Below are 21,999 nucleotides of genomic sequence, written 5' to 3'. Positions count from 1 at the left end.
TCTAAAGTAAAAGAATTTGATATCGACCTTAAGATGTGGTTTCCACCGTGACAAAAGTATGTATTGTCTGAAAGTCCAAAACCATTGAGAATTAATTTTCACCTTCAGACAACACTGTCTTTTTATAAGCTTTGCTGCCCCGTGTGAGGATCGCACTCACGACCTTCAAATTATGAGACTGACGCGCTGCCTGCTGCACCAACGAGGCACATTAAATCATTAAGTGTAAGAAAAATATTGATACCGACCTTCACTTTTTGACAGTGACGTTGTAAGCACCGTGCCAAAATGTATGGTCTGAAAGTCCACAACACCTGAGAAAAAAACTATGATTTCATTCTAAAGTAAAAAATATAGATATCGACCTTAAGATGTGGTATCCACCGTGACAAAAGTATGTATTGTCTGAAAGTCCAAAACCACTGAGAATTAATTTTCACTTCATCTTCAGAAAACACTGTCTTTTTAAAAGCTTTGCTGCCCCGTGTGAGGATCGAACTCACGACCTTCAGATTAGGATACTGACGCGCTACCTACTGCGCTAACTAGGCACAGTTCATCAACAAATCGAAAGAAAAAATGATCGATTCCGAACTTCACTTTTTGACAGTGATGTTGTAAGCACCGTGCCAAAATGTATGGTCTGAAAGTCCACAACACCTAAGAAAAAAACAATGATTTCATTCTAAAGTAAAAAATATAGATATCGATACCGACCTTCAGATTTTGACAGTGACGTTGTAAGCACCGTGACAAAATGTATGGTCTGAAAGTCCACAACACCTAAGAAAAAAACAATGATTTCATTCTAAAGTAAAAAATATAGATATCGATACCAACCTTCAGATTTTGACAGTGATGTTGTAAGCACCGTGACAAAAGTATGTATCGTCTGAACGTCCAATACCACTGAAAATTAATTTTCACTTCATCTTCAGAAAACACTGTCTTTAAAAACCTTGGCTGCCCCGTGTGAGGATCGAACTCACGATCTTCAGATTATGAGACTTACGCACTACCTGCTGCGCCAACGAGGCACTTTTAAACCTTAAGCGTAAAGAAAAAATATCGATAACGACCTTCAGATTTTGACAGTGACGTTGTAAGCACCGTGCCAAAATGTATGCTCTGAAAAACCACAACACCTGAGAAAAAACAATGATTTCATTCTAAAGTAAAACAATTTGATATCGACCTTAAGATGTGGTTTCCACCGTGACGAAAGTATGTATTGTCTGAAAGTACTGAGAATTACTTTTCACCTTCAGACATCACTGTCTTTTTATAAGCTTTGCTGCCCCGTGTGAGGATCGAATTTACGACCTTCAAATTATGAGACTGACGCGCTGCCTGCTGCGCCAACGAGGCACATTAAAGCATTAAGTGTAAGAAAAAATATTGATACCGACCTTCACTTTTTGACAGTGATGTTGTAAGTACCGTGCCAAAATGTATGGTCTGAAAGTCCACAACACCTGAGAAAAAAATATGATTTCATTCTAAAGTAAAAAATATAGATATCGACCTTAAGATGTGGTATCCACCGTGACAAAAGTATGTATTGTCTGAAAGTCCAAAACCACTGAGAATTAATTTTCACTTCATCTTCGGACAACACTGTCTTTTTAAAACTTTGCTGCCCCGTGTGAGTATCGAACTCACGACCTTCAGATTATGAGACTGACGCGCTACCTACTGCGCTAACGAAGCACATTTAATCAACAAATCGAAAGAAAAATTATCGATACCGACCTTCACTTTTTGACAGTGACGTTGTAAGCACCGTGCCAAAATGTTAGGTCTGAAAAACCACAACACCTGAGAAAAAAACTATGATTTCATTCTAAAGTAAAACAATTTGATATCGACCTTATGATGTGGTTTCCACCGTGACAAAAGTATGTACTGTCTGAAAGTCCAAAACCACTGAGAATTAATTTTCACCTTCAAACAACACTGTCATTTTATAAGCTTTGCTGCCCCATGTGAGGATCGAACTCACGACCTTCAGATTATGAGACTGACGCGCTACCTACTGCGCTAACTTAGAACATTTAATCAACAAATCGAAAGAAAAAATTATCGATACCGACCTTCACTTTTTGACAGTGACATGGTAAGCACCGTGCCAAAATGTTAGGTCTGATAAACCACAACACCTGAGAAAAAAACTATGATTTCATTCTAAAGTAAAACAATTTGATATCGACCTTAAGATGTGGTTTCCACCGTGACAAAAGTATGTATTGTCTGTAAGTCCAAAACCACTGAGAATTCATTTTCACCATCAGACAACAGTCTTTTTATAAGCTTTCCTGCCCCGTGTGAGGATCGAACTCAGGACCTTTAGGTTATGAGACTGACGCGCTGCCTGCTGCACCAACGCGGCACATTAAATCATTAAATGTAAGAAAAAATATCGATACCGACCTTCACTTTTTGACAGTGACGTTGTAAGCACCGTGCCAAAATGTATGGTCTGAAAGTCCACAACACCTAAGAAAAAAACAATGATTTCATTCTAAAGTAAAAAATATAGATATCGATACCGACCTTCAGATTTTGACAGTGACGTTGTAAGCACCGTGCCAAAATGTATGGTCTGAAAGTCCACAACACCTAAGAAATAAACAATGATTTCATTCTAAAGTAAAAAATATAGATATCGATACCGACCTTCAGATTTTACAGTGACGTTGTAAGCACCGTGACAAAAGTATGTATCGTCTGAACGTCCAATAACACTGAGAATTAATTTCCCCTCATCTTCAGAAAACACTGTCTTTTTAAAAGCTTTATTGTCCCGTGTGAGGATCGAACTCACGACCTTCAGATTATGAGACTGACGCGCTGCCTGCTGCGCCAACGAGGCACTTTTAAACCTTAAGCGTAAAGAAAAAATATCGATAACGACCTTCAGATTTTGACAGTGACGTTGTAAGCACCGTGCCAAAATGTATGGTCTGAAAAACCACAACACCTGAGAAAAAAACAATGATTTCATTCTAAAGTAAAACAATTTGATATCGACCTTAAGATGTGGTTTCCACCGTGACAAAAGTATGTATTGTCTGAAAGTCCAAAACCACTGAGAATTAATTTTCACCTTCAGACATCACTGTCTTTTTATAAGCTTTGCTGCCCCGTGTAAGGATCGAATTTACGACCTTCAAATTATGAGACTGACACGCTGCCTGCTGCGCCAAGGAGGCACATTAAAGCATTAAGTGTAAGAAAAAATATTGATACCGACCTTCACTTTTTGACAGTGACGTTGTAAGCACCGTGCCAAAATGTATGGTCTGAAAGTCCACAACACCTAAGAAATAAACAATGATTTCATTCTAAAGTAAAAAATATAGATATCGATACCGACCTTCAGATTTTACAGTGACGTTGTAAGCACCGTGACAAAAGTACGTATTGTCTGAAAGTCCAAAACCACTGAGAATTAATTTTCACTTCATCTTCAGACAACACTGTCTTTTTAAAACTTTGCTGCCCCGTGTGAGGATCGAACTCACGACCTTCAGATTATGAGACAGACGCGCTACCTACTGCGCTAACGAAGCACATTTAATCAACAAATCGAAAGAAAAAATTAGCGATACCGACCTTCACTTTTTGACAGTGACGTTGTAAGCACCGTGCCAAAATGTTAGGTCTGAAAAACCACAACACCTGAGAAAAAAACTATGATTTCATTCTAAAGTAAAACAATTTGATATCGACCTTAAGATGTGGTTTCCACCGTGACAAAAGTATGTACTGTCTGAAAGTCCAAAACGACTGAGAATTAATTTTCACCTTCAGAAAACACTGTCATTTTACAAGCTTTGCTGCCCCATGTGAGGATCGAACTCACGACCTTCAGATTATGAGACTGACGCAGTGCCTGCTGCGCCAACGAGGCACATTAATTCATTAAGTGTAAGAAAAATATTGATACCGACCTTCACTTTTTGACAGTGACGTTGTAAGCACCGTGCCAAAATGTATGGTCTGAAAGGCCACAACACCTGAGAAAAAAACTATGATTTCATTCTAAAGTAAAAAATATAGATATCGACCTTAAGATGTGGTATCCACCGTGACAAAAATATGTATTGTCTGAAAGTCCAAAACATCTGAGAATTAATTGTCACTTCATCTTCAGACAAAACTTTATTTTTAAAATCTTTGCTGCCCCGTGTGAGGATCGAACTCACAACCTTCAGATTATAAGACTGATGCACTACCTACTGCGCTAACGAGTCACATTACATGAAGAAATCGAAATAAAAATGATCGATACCGACCTTCAGATTTTGACAGTGACGTTGAAAGCACCGTGCCAAAATGTATGGTCTGAAAGTCCACAACACCTAAGAAATAAACAATGATTTCATTCTAAAGTAAAAAATATAGATATCGATACCGACCTTCAGATTTTACAGTGACGTTGTAAGCACCGTGACAAAAGTATGTATTGTCTGAAAGTCCAAAACCACTGAGAATTAATTTTCACCTTCAGACATCACTGTCTTTTTATAAGCTTTGCTGCCCCGTGTGAGGATCGAACTTACGACTTTCAAATTATGAGACTGACGCGCTGCCTGCTGCGCCAACGAGGCACATAAAAGCATTAAGTGTAAGAAAAAATATTGATACCGACCTTCACTTTTTGACAGTGACGTTGTAAGCACCGTGCCAAAATGTATGGTCTGAAAGTCCACAACACCTGAGAAAAAAACTATGATTTCATTCTAAAGTAAAAAATATAGATATCGACCTTAAGATGTGGTATCCACCGTGACAAAAGTATGTATTGTCTGAAAGTCCAAAACCAGTGAGAATTAATTTTCACTTCATCTTCGGACAACACTGTCTTTTTAAAACTTTGCTGCCCCGTGTGAGGATGGAACTCACGACCTTCAGATTATGAGACTGACGCGCTGCCTGCTGCGCCAACGAGGCACATTAAAGCATTAAGTGTAAGAAAAAATATTGATACCGACCTTCACTTTTTGACAGTGACTTTGTAAGCACAGTGCCAAAATGTATGGTCTGAAAGTCCACAACACCTGAGAAAAAAACTATGATTTCATTCTAAAGTAAAAAATATAGATATCGACCTTAAGATGTGGTATCCACCGTGACAAAAGTATGTATTGTCTGAAAGTCCAAAACCACTGAGAATTAATTTTCACCTTCAGACATCACTGTCTTTTTATAAGCTTTGCTGCCCCGTGTAAGGATCGAATTTACGACCTTCAAATTATGAGACTGACACGCTGCCTGCTGCGCCAAGGAGGCACATTAAAGCATTAAGTGTAAGAAAAAATATTGATACCGACCTTCACTTTTTGACAGTGACGTTGTAAGCACCGTGCCAAAATGTATGGTCTGAAAGTCCACAACACCTAAGAAATAAACAATGATTTCATTCTAAAGTAAAAAATATAGATATCGATACCGACCTTCAGATTTTACAGTGACGTTGTAAGCACCGTGACAAAAGTACGTATTGTCTGAAAGTCCAAAACCACTGAGAATTAATTTTCACTTCATCTTCAGACAACACTGTCTTTTTAAAACTTTGCTGCCCCGTGTGAGGATCGAACTCACGACCTTCAGATTATGAGACAGACGCGCTACCTACTGCGCTAACGAAGCACATTTAATCAACAAATCGAAAGAAAAAATTAGCGATACCGACCTTCACTTTTTGACAGTGACGTTGTAAGCACCGTGCCAAAATGTTAGGTCTGAAAAACCACAACACCTGAGAAAAAAACTATGATTTCATTCTAAAGTAAAACAATTTGATATCGACCTTAAGATGTGGTTTCCACCGTGACAAAAGTATGTACTGTCTGAAAGTCCAAAACGACTGAGAATTAATTTTCACCTTCAGAAAACACTGTCATTTTACAAGCTTTGCTGCCCCATGTGAGGATCGAACTCACGACCTTCAGATTATGAGACTGACGCAGTGCCTGCTGCGCCAACGAGGCACATTAATTCATTAAGTGTAAGAAAAAATATTGATACCGACCTTCACTTTTTGACAGTGACGTTGTAAGCACCGTGCCAAAATGTATGGTCTGAAAGGCCACAACACCTGAGAAAAAAACTATGATTTCATTCTAAAGTAAAAAATATAGATATCGACCTTAAGATGTGGTATCCACCGTGACAAAAATATGTATTGTCTGAAAGTCCAAAACATCTGAGAATTAATTGTCACTTCATCTTCAGACAAAACTTTATTTTTAAAATCTTTGCTGCCCCGTGTGAGGATCGAACTCACAACCTTCAGATTATAAGACTGATGCACTACCTACTGCGCTAACGAGTCACATTACATGAAGAAATCGAAATAAAAATGATCGATACCGACCTTCAGATTTTGACAGTGACGTTGAAAGCACCGTGCCAAAATGTATGGTCTGAAAGTCCACAACACCTAAGAAATAAACAATGATTTCATTCTAAAGTAAAAAATATAGATATCGATACCGACCTTCAGATTTTACAGTGACGTTGTAAGCACCGTGACAAAAGTATGTATTGTCTGAAAGTCCAAAACCACTGAGAATTAATTTTCACCTTCAGACATCACTGTCTTTTTATAAGCTTTGCTGCCCCGTGTGAGGATCGAACTTACGACTTTCAAATTATGAGACTGACGCGCTGCCTGCTGCGCCAACGAGGCACATAAAAGCATTAAGTGTAAGAAAAAATATTGATACCGACCTTCACTTTTTGACAGTGACGTTGTAAGCACCGTGCCAAAATGTATGGTCTGAAAGTCCACAACACCTGAGAAAAAAACTATGATTTCATTCTAAAGTAAAAAATATAGATATCGACCTTAAGATGTGGTATCCACCGTGACAAAAGTATGTATTGTCTGAAAGTCCAAAACCAGTGAGAATTAATTTTCACTTCATCTTCGGACAACACTGTCTTTTTAAAACTTTGCTGCCCCGTGTGAGGATGGAACTCACGACCTTCAGATTATGAGACTGACGCGCTGCCTGCTGCGCCAACGAGGCACATTAAAGCATTAAGTGTAAGAAAAATATTGATACCGACCTTCACTTTTTGACAGTGACTTTGTAAGCACAGTGCCAAAATGTATGGTCTGAAAGTCCACAACACCTGAGAAAAAAACTATGATTTCATTCTAAAGTAAAAAATATAGATATCGACCTTAAGATGTGGTATCCACCGTGACAAAAGTATGTATTGTCTGAAAGTCCAAAACCACTGAGAATTAATTTTCACTTCATCTTCGGACAACACTGTCTTTTTAAAACTTTGCTGCTCCGTGTGAGGATTGAACTCACGACCTTCAGACTATGAGACTGACGCGCTACCTACTGCGCTAACTAAGAACATTTAATCAACTAATCGAAAGAAAAAAATATCGATACCGACCTTCACTTTTTGACACTGACGTTGTAAGCACCGTGCCAAAATGTATGGTCTGAAAGTCCACAACACCTGAGAAAAAAAGTATGATTTCATTCTAAAGTAAAACAATTTGATATCGACCTTATGATGTGGTTTCCACCGTGACAAAAGTATGTACTGTCTGAAAGTCCAAAACCACTGAGAATTAATTTTCACCTTCAGACAACACTGTCATTTTATAAGCTTTGCTGCCCCATGCGAGGATCGAACTCACGACCTTCAGATTATGAGACTGACGCGCTGCCTGCTGCACCAACGAGGCACATCAAATCATTGAGTGTAAGAAAAAATATCTATACCGACCTTCAGATTTTGACAGTGATGTTGTAAGCGCCGTGCCAAAATGTATGGTCTGAAAAACCACAACACCTGAGAAATAAACAATGATTTCATTCTAATGTAAAAAATATAGATATCGATACCGACCTTCAGATTTTACAGTGACGTTGTAAGCACCGTGACAAAAGTATGTATCGTCTGAACGTCCAATATCACTGAGAATTAATTTTCACTTCATCTTCAGAAAACACTGTCTTTTTAAAAGCTTTGCTGCCCCGTGTGAGGATCGAACTCACGACCTTTAGATTATGAGACTGACGCGCTACCTACTGCGCTAACTAAGAACATTTAATCAACTAATCGAAAGACAAAAATATCGATACCGACCTTCACTTTTTGACACTGACGTTGTAAGCACCGTGCCAAAATGTATGGTTTGAAAAACCACAACACCTGAGAAAAAAACAATGATTTCATTCTAAAGTAAAAGAATTTGATATCGACCTTAAGATGTGGTTTCCACCGTGACAAAAGTATGTATTGTCTGAAAGTCCAAAACCATTGAGAATTAATTTTCACCTTCAGACAACACTGTCTTTTTATAAGCTTTGCTGCCCCGTGTGAGGATCGCACTCACGACCTTCAAATTATGAGACTGACGCGCTGCCTGCTGCACCAACGAGGCACATTAAATCATTAAGTGTAAGAAAAAATATTGATACCGACCTTCACTTTTTGACAGTGACGTTGTAAGCACCGTGCCAAAATGTATGGTCTGAAAGTCCACAACACCTGAGAAAAAAACTATGATTTCATTCTAAAGTAAAAAATATAGATATCGACCTTAAGATGTGGTATCCACCGTGACAAAAGTATGTATTGTCTGAAAGTCCAAAACCACTGAGAATTAATTTTCACTTCATCTTCAGAAAACACTGTCTTTTTAAAAGCTTTGCTGCCCCGTGTGAGGATCGAACTCACGACCTTCAGATTAGGATACTGACGCGCTACCTACTGCGCTAACTAGGCACAGTTCATCAACAAATCGAAAGAAAAAATGATCGATACCGAACTTCACTTTTTGACAGTGATGTTGTAAGCACCGTGCCAAAATGTATGGTCTGAAAGTCCACAACACCTAAGAAAAAAACAATGATTTCATTCTAAAGTAAAAAATATAGATATCGATACCGACCTTCAGATTTTGACAGTGACGTTGTAAGCACCGTGACAAAATGTATGGTCTGAAAGTCCACAACACCTAAGAAAAAAACAATGATTTCATTCTAAAGTAAAAAATATAGATATCGATACCAACCTTCAGATTTTGACAGTGATGTTGTAAGCACCGTGACAAAAGTATGTATCGTCTGAACGTCCAATACCACTGAAAATTAATTTTCACTTCATCTTCAGAAAACACTGTCTTTAAAAACCTTGGCTGCCCCGTGTGAGGATCGAACTCACGATCTTCAGATTATGAGACTTACGCACTACCTGCTGCGCCAACGAGGCACTTTTAAACCTTAAGCGTAAAGAAAAAATATCGATAACGACCTTCAGATTTTGACAGTGACGTTGTAAGCACCGTGCCAAAATGTATGCTCTGAAAAACCACAACACCTGAGAAAAAAACAATGATTTCATTCTAAAGTAAAACAATTTGATATCGACCTTAAGATGTGGTTTCCACCGTGACGAAAGTATGTATTGTCTGAAAGTACTGAGAATTACTTTTCACCTTCAGACATCACTGTCTTTTTATAAGCTTTGCTGCCCCGTGTGAGGATCGAATTTACGACCTTCAAATTATGAGACTGACGCGCTGCCTGCTGCGCCAACGAGGCACATTAAAGCATTAAGTGTAAGAAAAAATATTGATACCGACCTTCACTTTTTGACAGTGATGTTGTAAGTACCGTGCCAAAATGTATGGTCTGAAAGTCCACAACACCTGAGAAAAAAATATGATTTCATTCTAAAGTAAAAAATATAGATATCGACCTTAAGATGTGGTATCCACCGTGACAAAAGTATGTATTGTCTGAAAGTCCAAAACCACTGAGAATTAATTTTCACTTCATCTTCGGACAACACTGTCTTTTTAAAACTTTGCTGCCCCGTGTGAGTATCGAACTCACGACCTTCAGATTATGAGACTGACGCGCTACCTACTGCGCTAACGAAGCACATTTAATCAACAAATCGAAAGAAAAATTATCGATACCGACCTTCACTTTTTGACAGTGACGTTGTAAGCACCGTGCCAAAATGTTAGGTCTGAAAAACCACAACACCTGAGAAAAAAACTATGATTTCATTCTAAAGTAAAACAATTTGATATCGACCTTATGATGTGGTTTCCACCGTGACAAAAGTATGTACTGTCTGAAAGTCCAAAACCACTGAGAATTAATTTTCACCTTCAAACAACACTGTCATTTTATAAGCTTTGCTGCCCCATGTGAGGATCGAACTCACGACCTTCAGATTATGAGACTGACGCGCTACCTACTGCGCTAACTTAGAACATTTAATCAACAAATCGAAAGAAAAAATTATCGATACCGACCTTCACTTTTTGACAGTGACATGGTAAGCACCGTGCCAAAATGTTAGGTCTGATAAACCACAACACCTGAGAAAAAAACTATGATTTCATTCTAAAGTAAAACAATTTGATATCGACCTTAAGATGTGGTTTCCACCGTGACAAAAGTATGTATTGTCTGTAAGTCCAAAACCACTGAGAATTCATTTTCACCATCAGACAACAGTCTTTTTATAAGCTTTCCTGCCCCGTGTGAGGATCGAACTCAGGACCTTTAGGTTATGAGACTGACGCGCTGCCTGCTGCACCAACGCGGCACATTAAATCATTAAATGTAAGAAAAATATCGATACCGACCTTCACTTTTTGACAGTGACGTTGTAAGCACCGTGCCAAAATGTATGGTCTGAAAGTCCACAACACCTAAGAAAAAAACAATGATTTCATTCTAAAGTAAAAAATATAGATATCGATACCGACCTTCAGATTTTGACAGTGACGTTGTAAGCACCGTGCCAAAATGTATGGTCTGAAAGTCCACAACACCTAAGAAATAAACAATGATTTCATTCTAAAGTAAAAAATATAGATATCGATACCGACCTTCAGATTTTACAGTGACGTTGTAAGCACCGTGACAAAAGTATGTATCGTCTGAACGTCCAATAACACTGAGAATTAATTTCCCCTCATCTTCAGAAAACACTGTCTTTTTAAAAGCTTTATTGTCCCGTGTGAGGATCGAACTCACGACCTTCAGATTATGAGACTGACGCGCTGCCTGCTGCGCCAACGAGGCACTTTTTAAACCTTAAGCGTAAAGAAAAATATCGATAACGACCTTCAGATTTTGACAGTGACGTTGTAAGCACCGTGCCAAAATGTATGGTCTGAAAAACCACAACACCTGAGAAAAAAACAATGATTTCATTCTAAAGTAAAACAATTTGATATCGACCTTAAGATGTGGTTTCCACCGTGACAAAAGTATGTATTGTCTGAAAGTCCAAAACCACTGAGAATTAATTTTCACCTTCAGACATCACTGTCTTTTTATAAGCTTTGCTGCCCCGTGTAAGGATCGAATTTACGACCTTCAAATTATGAGACTGACACGCTGCCTGCTGCGCCAACGAGGCACATTAAAGCATTAAGTGTAAGAAAAAATATTGATACCGACCTTCACTTTTTGACAGTGACGTTGTAAGCACCGTGCCAAAATGTATGGTCTGAAAGTCCACAACACCTAAGAAATAAACAATGATTTCATTCTAAAGTAAAAAATATAGATATCGATACCGACCTTCAGATTTTACAGTGACGTTGTAAGCACCGTGACAAAAGTACGTATTGTCTGAAAGTCCAAAACCACTGAGAATTAATTTTCACTTCATCTTCAGACAACACTGTCTTTTTAAAACTTTGCTGCCCCGTGTGAGGATCGAACTCACGACCTTCAGATTATGAGACAGACGCGCTACCTACTGCGCTAACGAAGCACATTTAATCAACAAATCGAAAGAAAAAATTAGCGATACCGACCTTCACTTTTTGACAGTGACGTTGTAAGCACCGTGCCAAAATGTTAGGTCTGAAAAACCACAACACCTGAGAAAAAAACTATGATTTCATTCTAAAGTAAAACAATTTGATATCGACCTTAAGATGTGGTTTCCACCGTGACAAAAGTATGTACTGTCTGAAAGTCCAAAACGACTGAGAATTAATTTTCACCTTCAGAAAACACTGTCATTTTACAAGCTTTGCTGCCCCATGTGAGGATCGAACTCACGACCTTCAGATTATGAGACTGACGCAGTGCCTGCTGCGCCAACGAGGCACATTAATTCATTAAGTGTAAGAAAAATATTGATACCGACCTTCACTTTTTGACAGTGACGTTGTAAGCACCGTGCCAAAATGTATGGTCTGAAAGGCCACAACACCTGAGAAAAAAACTATGATTTCATTCTAAAGTAAAAAATATAGATATCGACCTTAAGATGTGGTATCCACCGTGACAAAAATATGTATTGTCTGAAAGTCCAAAACATCTGAGAATTAATTGTCACTTCATCTTCAGACAAAACTTTATTTTTAAAATCTTTGCTGCCCCGTGTGAGGATCGAACTCACAACCTTCAGATTATAAGACTGATGCACTACCTACTGCGCTAACGAGTCACATTACATGAAGAAATCGAAATAAAAAATGATCGATACCGACCTTCAGATTTTGACAGTGACGTTGAAAGCACCGTGCCAAAATGTATGGTCTGAAAGTCCACAACACCTAAGAAATAAACAATGATTTCATTCTAAAGTAAAAAATATAGATATCGATACCGACCTTCAGATTTTACAGTGACGTTGTAAGCACCGTGACAAAAGTATGTATTGTCTGAAAGTCCAAAACCACTGAGAATTAATTTTCACCTTCAGACATCACTGTCTTTTTATAAGCTTTGCTGCCCCGTGTGAGGATCGAACTTACGACTTTCAAATTATGAGACTGACGCGCTGCCTGCTGCGCCAACGAGGCACATAAAAGCATTAAGTGTAAGAAAAAATATTGATACCGACCTTCACTTTTTGACAGTGACGTTGTAAGCACCGTGCCAAAATGTATGGTCTGAAAGTCCACAACACCTGAGAAAAAAACTATGATTTCATTCTAAAGTAAAAAATATAGATATCGACCTTAAGATGTGGTATCCACCGTGACAAAAGTATGTATTGTCTGAAAGTCCAAAACCAGTGAGAATTAATTTTCACTTCATCTTCGGACAACACTGTCTTTTTAAAACTTTGCTGCCCCGTGTGAGGATGGAACTCACGACCTTCAGATTATGAGACTGACGCGCTGCCTGCTGCGCCAACGAGGCACATTAAAGCATTAAGTGTAAGAAAAAATATTGATACCGACCTTCACTTTTTGACAGTGACTTTGTAAGCACAGTGCCAAAATGTATGGTCTGAAAGTCCACAACACCTGAGAAAAAAACTATGATTTCATTCTAAAGTAAAAAATATAGATATCGACCTTAAGATGTGGTATCCACCGTGACAAAAGTATGTATTGTCTGAAAGTCCAAAACCACTGAGAATTAATTTTCACTTCATCTTCGGACAACACTGTCTTTTTAAAACTTTGCTGCTCCGTGTGAGGATTGAACTCACGACCTTCAGACTATGAGACTGACGCGCTACCTACTGCGCTAACTAAGAACATTTAATCAACTAATCGAAAGAAAAAATATCGATACCGACCTTCACTTTTTGACACTGACGTTGTAAGCACCGTGCCAAAATGTATGGTCTGAAAGTCCACAACACCTGAGAAAAAAAGTATGATTTCATTCTAAAGTAAAACAATTTGATATCGACCTTATGATGTGGTTTCCACCGTGACAAAAGTATGTACTGTCTGAAAGTCCAAAACCACTGAGAATTAATTTTCACCTTCAGACAACACTGTCATTTTATAAGCTTTGCTGCCCCATGTGAGGATCGAACTCACGACCTTCAGATTATGAGACTGACGCGCTACCTACTGCGCTAACTAAGAAGATTTAATCAACAAATCGAAATAAAAAATTATCGATACCGACCTTCACTTTTTGACAGTGACATGGTAAGCACCGTGCCAAAATGTTAGGTCTGAAAAACCACAACACCTGAGAAAAAAACTATGATTTCATTCTAAAGTAAAACAATTTGATATCGACCTTAAGACGTGGTTTCCACCGTGACAAAAGTATGTATTGTCTGTAAGTCCAAAACCACTGAGAATTAATTTTCACCATCAGACAACAGTCTTTTTAAAAGCTTTGCTGCCCCGTGTGAGGATCGAACTCACGACCTTTAGATTATGAGACTGACGTGCTGCCTGCTGCACCAACGAGGCACATTAAAGCATGAAGTGTAAGAAAAAATATCGATACCAGATTTCAGATTTTGACAGTGACGTTGTAAGCACCGTGCCAAAATGTATGGTCTGAAAGTCCACAACACCTAAGAAAAAAACAATGATTTCATTCTAAAGTAAAAAATATAGATATCGATACCGATCTTCAGATTTTGACAGTGACGTTGTAAGCACCGTGCCAAAATGTATGGTCTGAAAGTCCACAACACCTAAGAAATAAACAATGATTTAATTCTAAAGTAAAAAATATAGGTATCGATACCGACCTTAAGATTTTACAGTGACGTTGTAAGCACCGTGACAATAGTATGTATCGTCTGAACGTCCAATAACACTGAGAATTAATTTTCACTTCATCTTCAGAAAACACTGTCTTTTTAAAAGCTTTGCTGCCCCGTGTGAGGATCGAACTCACGACCTTCAGATTATGAGACTGACGCGCTGCCTGCTGCGCCAACGAGGCACTTTTAAACCTTAAGCGTAAAGAAAAAATATCGATAACGACCTTCAGATTTTGACAGTGACGTTGTAAGCACCGTGCCAAAATGTATGGTCTGAAAAACCACAACACCTGAGAAAAAAACAATGATTTCATTCTAAAGTAAAACAATTTGATATCGACCTTAAGATGTGGTTTCCACCGTGACAAAAGTATGTATTGTCTGAAAGTCCAAAAGCACTGAGAATTACTTTTCACCTTCAGACATCACTGTCTTTTTTTTAATAAGCTTTGCTGCCCAGTGTGAGGATCGAATTTACGACCTTCAAATTATGAGACTGACGCGCTGCCTGCTGCGCCAACGAGGCACATTAAAGCATTAAGTGTAAGAAAAAATATTGATACCGACCTTCACTTTTTGACAGTGATGTTGTAAGTACCGTGCCAAAATGTATGGTCTGAAAGTCCACAACACCTGAGAAAAAAATATGATTTCATTCTAAAGTAAAAAATATAGATATCGACCTTAAGATGTGGTACCCACCGTGACAAAAGTATGTATTGTCTGAAAGTCCAAAACCACTGAGAATTAATTTTCACTTCATCTTCGGACAACACTGTCTTTTTAATACTTTGCTGCCCCGTGTGAGTATCGAACTCACGACCTTCAGATTATGAGACTGACGCGCTACCTACTGCGCTAACGAAGCACATTTAATCAACAAATCGAAAGAAAAAATTATCGATACCGACCTTCACTTTTTGACAGTGACGTTGTAAGCACCGTGCCAAAATGTTAGGTCTGAAAAACCACAACACCTGAGAAAAAAACTATGATTTCATTCTAAAGTAAAACAATTTGATATCGACCTTATGATGTGGTTTCCACCGTGACAAAAGTATGTACTGTCTGAAAGTCCAAAACCACTGAGAATTAATTTTCACCTTCAGACAACACTGTCATTTTATAAGCTTTGCTGCCCCATGTGAGGATCGAACTCACGACCTTCAGATTATGAGACTGACGCGCTACCTACTGCGCTAACTTAGAACATTTAATCAACAAATCGAAAGAAAAAATTATCGATACCGACCTTCACTTTTTGACAGTGACATGGTAAGCACCGTGCCAAAATGTTAGGTCTGAAAAACCACAACACCTGAGAAAAAAACTATGATTTCATTCTAAAGTAAAACAATTTGATATCGACCTTAAGACGTGGTTTCCACCGTGACAAAAGTATGTATTGTCTGTAAGTCCAAAACCACTGAGAATTAATTTTCACCATCAGACAATAGTCTTTTTATAAGCTTTGCTGCCCCATGTGAGGATCGAACTCACAACCTTCAGATTATGAGACTGACGCGCTGCATGCTGCACCAACGAGGCACATTAAAGCATGAAGTGTAAGAAAAATATCGATACCAGATTTCAGATTTTGACAGTGACGTTGTAAGCACCGTGCCAAAATGTATGGTCTGAAAGTCCACAACACCTAAGAAAAAAACAATGATTTCATTCTAAAGTAAAAAATATAGATATCGATACCGACCTTCAGATTTTGACAGTGACGTTGTAAGCACCGTGCCAAAATGTATGGTCTGAAAGTCCACAACACCTAAGAAATAAACAATGATTTCATTCTAAAGTAAAAAATATAGATATCGATACCGACCTTCAGATTTTACAGTGACGTTGTAAGCACCGTGACAAAAGTATGTATCGTCTGAACGTCCAATAACACTGAGAATTAATTTTCACTTCATCTTCAGAAAACACTGTCTTTTTAAAAGCTTTGCTGCCCCGTGTGAGGATCGAACTCACGACCTTCAGATTATGAGACTGACGCGCTGCCTGCTGCGCCAACGAGGCACTTTTAAACCTTAAGCGTAAAGAAAAAATATCGATAACAACCTTCAGATTTTGACAGTGACGTTGTAAGCACCGTGCCAAAATGTATGGTCTGAAAAACCACAACACCTGAGAAAAAAACAATGATTTCATTCTAAAGTAAAACAATTTGATATCGACCTTAAGATGTGGTTTCCACCGTGACAAAAGTATGTATTGTCTGAAAGTCCAAAACCACTGAGAATTAATTTTCACCTTCGGACATCACTGTCTTTTTATAAGCTTTGCTGCCCCGTGTGAGGATCGAACTTACGACCTTCAAATTATGAGACTGACGCGCTGCCTGCTGCGCCAAAGAGGCACATTAAAGCATTAAGTGTAAGAAAAAATATTGATACCGACCTTCACTTTTTGACAGTGACGTTGTAAGCACCGTGCCAAAATGTATGGTCTGAAAGTCCACAACACCTGAGAAAAAAATTATGAAATCATTCTAAAGTAAAACAATTTGATATCGACCTTAAGATGTGGTTTCCACCGTGACAAAAGTATGTATTGTCTGAAAGTCCAAAACCACTGAGAATTAATTTTCACTTCATCTTCGGACAACACTGTCTTTTTAAAACCTTTGCTGCCCCGTGTGAGGATCGAACTCACGACCTTCAGATTATGAGACTGACGCGCTACCTACTGCGCTAACTAAGAACATTTAATCAACAAATCGAAAGAAAAAATTATCGATACCGACCTTCACTTTTTGACAGTGACGTTGTAAGCACCGTGCCAAAAAGTTAGGTCTGAAAAACCACAACACCTGAGAAAAAAACTATGATTTCATTCTAAAGTAAAACAATTTGATATCGACCTTAAGACGTGGTTTCCACCGTGACAAAAGTATGTATTGTCTGTAAGTCAAAAACCACAGAGAAATAATTTTCACCATCAGACAACGGTCTTTTTATAAGCTTTGCTGCCCCGTGTGAGGATCGAACTCACGACCTTTAGATTATGAGACTGACACGCTGCCTGCTGCACCAAGGAGGCACATTGAAGCATGAAGTGTAAGAAAAAATATCGATACCAAATTTCAGATTAAAGACAGTGACGTTGTAAGCACCGTGCCAAAATGTATGGTCTGAAAGTCCACAACACCTAAGAAAAAAACAATGATTTCATTCTAAAGTAAAAAATATAGATATCGATACCGACCTTCAGATTTTGACAGTGACGTTGTAAGCACCGTGCCAAAATGTATGGTCTGAAAGTCCACAACACCTAAGAAATAAACAATGATTTCATTCTAAAATAAAAAATATAGATATCGATACCGACCTTCAGATTTTACAGTGACGTTGTAAGCACCGTGACAAAAGTATGTATCGTCTGAACGTCCAATAACACTGAGAATTAATTTTCACTTCATCTTCAGAAAACACTGTCTTTTTAAAAGCTTTGCTGCCCCTTTTGAGGATCGAACTCACGACCTTCAGATTATGAGACTGACGCACTGCCTGCTGCGCCAACGAGGCACTTTTAAACCTTAAGCGTAAAGAAAAATATCGATAACGACCTTCAGATTTTGACAGTGACGTTGTAAGCACCGTGCCAAAATGTATGGTCTGAAAAACCACAACACCTGAGAAAAAAACAATGATTTCATTCTAAAGTAAAACAATTTGATATCGACCTTAAGATGTGGTTTCCACCGTGACAAAAGTATGTATTGTCTGAAAGTCCAAAACCACTGAGAATTAATTTTCACCTTCGGACATCACTGTCTTTTTATAAGCTTTGCTGCCCCGTGTGAGGATCGAACTTACGACCTTCAAATTATGAGACTGACGCGCTGCCTGCTGCGCCAAAGAGGCACGTTAAAGCTTTAAGTGTAAGAAAAAATATTGATACCGACCTTCACTTTTTGACAGTGACGTTGTAAGCACCGTGCCAAAATGTATGGTCTGAAAGTCCACAACACCTGAGAAAAAAACTATGATTTCATTCTAAAGTAAAAAATATAGATATCGACCTTAAGATGTGGTATCCACCGTGACAAAAGTATGTATTGTCTGAAAGTCCAAAAACACTGAGAATTAATTTTCACCTTCAGACAAAACTGTCTTTTATAAGCTTTGCTGCCCCGTGTGAGGATCGAACTCACGACCTTCAGATTATGAGACTGACGCGGTGCCTGCTGCGCCAACAAGGAACGTTAAATCATTAAGTGTAAGAAAAATATCGATACCGACCTTCACTTTTTGACAGTGACGATGTAAGCACCGTGCCAAAATGTATGGTCTGAAAGTCCACAACACCTGAGAAAAAAACTACGATTTCATTCTAAAGTAAAACAATTTGATATCGACCTTAAGACGTGGTTTCCACCGTGACAAAAGTATGTATTGTCTGTAAGTCCAAAACCACCGAGAATTAATTTTCACCATCAGACAACGGTCTTTTTAGAAGCTTTGCTGCCCCGTGTGAGGATCGAACTCACGACCTTTAGATTATGAGACTGACGCGCTGCCTGCTGCACCAAGGAGGCACATTAAAGCATGAAGTGTAAGAAAAAATATCGATACCAAATTTCAGATTTTGACAGTGACGTTGTAAGCACCGTGCCAAAATGTATGGTCTGAAAGTCCACAACACCTAAGAAATAAACAATGATTTCATTCTAAAGTAAAAAATATAGATATCGATACCGACCTTCAGATTTTACAGTGACGTTGTAAGCACCGTGACAAAAGTATGTATCGTCTGAACGTCCAATAACACTGAGAATTAATTTTCACTTCATCTTCAGAAAACACTGTCTTTTTAAAAGCTTTGCTGCCCCGTGTGAGGATCGAACTCACGACCTTCAGATTATGAGACTGACGCGCTGCCTGCTGCGCCAACGAGGCACTTTTAAACCTTAAGCGTAAAGAAAAATATCGATAACGACCTTCAGATTTTGACAGTGACGTTGTAAGCACCGTGCCAAAATGTATGGTCTGAAAAACCACAACACCTGAGAAAAAAACAATGATTTCATTCTAAAGTAAAACAATTTGATATCGACCTTAAGATGTGGTTTCCACCGTGACAAAAGTATGTATTGTCTGAAAGTCCAAAACCACTGAGAATTAATTTTCACCTTCGGACATCACTGTCTTTTTATAAGCTTTCCTGCCCCGTGTGAGGATCGAACTTACGACCTTCAAATTATGAGACTGACGCGATGCCTGCTGCGCCAAAGAGGCACATTAAAGCATTAAGTGTAAGAAAAATATTGATACCGACCTTCACTTTTTGACAGTGACGTTGTAATCACCGTGCCAAAATGTATGGTCTGAAAGTCCACAACACCTGAGAAAAAAATTATGAAATCATTCTAAAGTAAAACAATTTTATATCGACCTTAAGATGTGGTTTCCACCGTGACAAAAGTATGTATTGTCTGAAAGTCCAAAACCACTGAGAATTAATTTTCACCTTCGGACATCAATGTCTTTTTATAAGCTTTGCTGCCCCGTGTGAGGATCGAACTTACGACCTTCAAATTATGAGACTGACGCGCTGCCTGCTGCGCCAAAGAGGCACATTAAAGCATTAAGTGTAAGAAAAAATATTGATACCGACCTTCACTTTTTGACAGTGACGTTGTAAGCACCGTGCCAAAATGTATGGTCTGAAAGTCCACAACACCTGAGAAAAAAATTATGAAATCATTCTAAAGTAAAACAATTTGATATCGACCTTAAGATGTGGTTTCCACCGTGACAAAAGTATGTATTGTCTGAAAGTCCAAAACCACTGAGAATTAATTTTCACTTCATCTTCGGACAACACTGTCTTTTTAAAACCTTTGCTGCCCCGTGTGAGGATCGAACTCACGACCTTCAGATTATGAGACTGACGCGCTACCTACTGCGCTAACTAAGAACATTTAATCAACAAATCGAAAGAAAAAATTATCGATACCGACCTTCACTTTTTGACAGTGACGTTGTAAGCACCGTGCCAAAAAGTTAGGTCTGAAAAACCACAACACCTGAGAAAAAAACTATGATTTCATTCTAAAGTAAAACAATTTGATATCGACCTTAAGACGTGGTTTCCACCGTGACAAAAGTATGTATTGTCTGTAAGTCCAAAACCACCGAGAATTAATTTTCACCATCAGACAACGGTCTTTTTATAAGCTTTGCTGCCCCGTGTGAGGATCGAACTCACGACCTTTAGATTATGAGACTGACGCGCTGCTGCTGCACCAAGGAGGCACATTAAAGCATGAAGTGTAAGAAAAAATATCGATACCAAATTTCAGATTAAAGACAGTGACGTTGTAAGCACCGTGCCAAAATGTATGGTCTGAAAGTCCACAACACCTAAGAAAAAAACAATGATTTCATTCTAAAGTAAAAAATATAGATATCGATACCGACCTTCAGATTTTGACAGTGACGTTGTAAGCACCGTGCCAAAATGTATGGTCTGAAAGTCCACAACACCTAAGAAATAAACAATGATTTCATTCTAAAATAAAAAATATAGATATCGATACCGACCTTCAGATTTTACAGTGACGTTGTAAGCACCGTGACAAAAGTATGTATCGTCTGAACGTCCAATAACACTGAGAATTAATTTTCACTTCATCTTCAGAAAACACTGTCTTTTTAAAAGCTTTGCTGCCCCTTTTGAGGATCGAACTCACGACCTTCAGATTATGAGACTGACGCACTGCCTGCTGCGCCAACGAGGCACTTTTAAACCTTAAGCGTAAAGAAAAATATCGATAACGACCTTCAGATTTTGACAGTGACGTTGTAAGCACCGTGCCAAAATGTATGGTCTGAAAAACCACAACACCTGAGAAAAAAACAATGATTTCATTCTAAAGTAAAACAATTTGATATCGACCTTAAGATGTGGTTTCCACCGTGACAAAAGTATGTATTGTCTGAAAGTCCAAAACCACTGAGAATTAATTTTCACCTTCGGACATCACTGTCTTTTTATAAGCTTTGCTGCCCCGTGTGAGGATCGAACTTACGACCTTCAAATTATGAGACTGACGCGCTGCCTGCTGCGCCAAAGAGGCACGTTAAAGCTTTAAGTGTAAGAAAAAATATTGATACCGACCTTCACTTTTTGACAGTGACGTTGTAAGCACCGTGCCAAAATGTATGGTCTGAAAGTCCACAACACCTGAGAAAAAAACTATGATTTCATTCTAAAGTAAAAAATATAGATATCGACCTTAAGATGTGGTATCCACCGTGACAAAAGTATGTATTGTCTGAAAGTCCAAAAACACTGAGAATTAATTTTCACCTTCAGACAAAACTGTCTTTTATAAGCTTTGCTGCCCCGTGTGAGGATCGAACTCACGACCTTCAGATTATGAGACTGACGCGGTGCCTGCTGCGCCAACAAGGAACGTTAAATCATTAAGTGTAAGAAAAATATCGATACCGACCTTCACTTTTTGACAGTGACGATGTA

General features: G+C 38.5%; 11 non-coding genes across 11 annotated transcripts; all 11 read right to left on the bottom strand.

The window, feature by feature from the left end:
• Nucleotides 1–478: 478 nt before the first annotated feature.
• On the bottom strand, nt 479–551 carry trnar-ccu (transfer RNA arginine (anticodon CCU)). The gene has a single exon. It is a non-coding gene; the product is annotated as a tRNA-Arg (tRNA).
• Nucleotides 552–1,637: 1,086 nt separating this feature from the next.
• On the bottom strand, nt 1,638–1,710 carry trnam-cau (transfer RNA methionine (anticodon CAU)). Its single transcript has one exon. It is a non-coding gene; the product is annotated as a tRNA-Met (tRNA).
• A 2,473-nt stretch (nt 1,711–4,183) lies between these two features.
• trnai-uau (transfer RNA isoleucine (anticodon UAU)) lies at nt 4,184–4,256 on the bottom strand. Its single transcript has one exon. It is a non-coding gene; the product is annotated as a tRNA-Ile (tRNA).
• Nucleotides 4,257–6,267: 2,011 nt separating this feature from the next.
• On the bottom strand, nt 6,268–6,340 carry trnai-uau (transfer RNA isoleucine (anticodon UAU)). Its single transcript has one exon. It is a non-coding gene; the product is annotated as a tRNA-Ile (tRNA).
• Nucleotides 6,341–8,696: 2,356 nt separating this feature from the next.
• Nucleotides 8,697–8,769, bottom strand: trnar-ccu (transfer RNA arginine (anticodon CCU)). The gene has a single exon. It is a non-coding gene; the product is annotated as a tRNA-Arg (tRNA).
• Nucleotides 8,770–9,856: 1,087 nt separating this feature from the next.
• On the bottom strand, nt 9,857–9,929 carry trnam-cau (transfer RNA methionine (anticodon CAU)). Its single transcript has one exon. It is a non-coding gene; the product is annotated as a tRNA-Met (tRNA).
• Nucleotides 9,930–12,401: 2,472 nt separating this feature from the next.
• On the bottom strand, nt 12,402–12,474 carry trnai-uau (transfer RNA isoleucine (anticodon UAU)). The gene has a single exon. It is a non-coding gene; the product is annotated as a tRNA-Ile (tRNA).
• Nucleotides 12,475–14,608: 2,134 nt separating this feature from the next.
• trnam-cau (transfer RNA methionine (anticodon CAU)) lies at nt 14,609–14,681 on the bottom strand. Its single transcript has one exon. It is a non-coding gene; the product is annotated as a tRNA-Met (tRNA).
• A 613-nt stretch (nt 14,682–15,294) lies between these two features.
• Nucleotides 15,295–15,367, bottom strand: trnam-cau (transfer RNA methionine (anticodon CAU)). The gene has a single exon. It is a non-coding gene; the product is annotated as a tRNA-Met (tRNA).
• Nucleotides 15,368–16,457: 1,090 nt separating this feature from the next.
• On the bottom strand, nt 16,458–16,530 carry trnam-cau (transfer RNA methionine (anticodon CAU)). Its single transcript has one exon. It is a non-coding gene; the product is annotated as a tRNA-Met (tRNA).
• Nucleotides 16,531–19,339: 2,809 nt separating this feature from the next.
• Nucleotides 19,340–19,412, bottom strand: trnam-cau (transfer RNA methionine (anticodon CAU)). The gene has a single exon. It is a non-coding gene; the product is annotated as a tRNA-Met (tRNA).
• Nucleotides 19,413–21,999: the final 2,587 nt, after the last annotated feature.

Source organism: Salmo salar, chromosome ssa02, assembly GCF_905237065.1.
Source record: "Salmo salar chromosome ssa02, Ssal_v3.1, whole genome shotgun sequence".
Classification (NCBI taxonomy): Eukaryota; Metazoa; Chordata; class Actinopteri; order Salmoniformes; family Salmonidae; genus Salmo; species Salmo salar.
The sequence above is the reverse complement of the archived record's forward strand: the minus strand, read 5'-3'. Positions and strand labels throughout refer to the sequence as shown.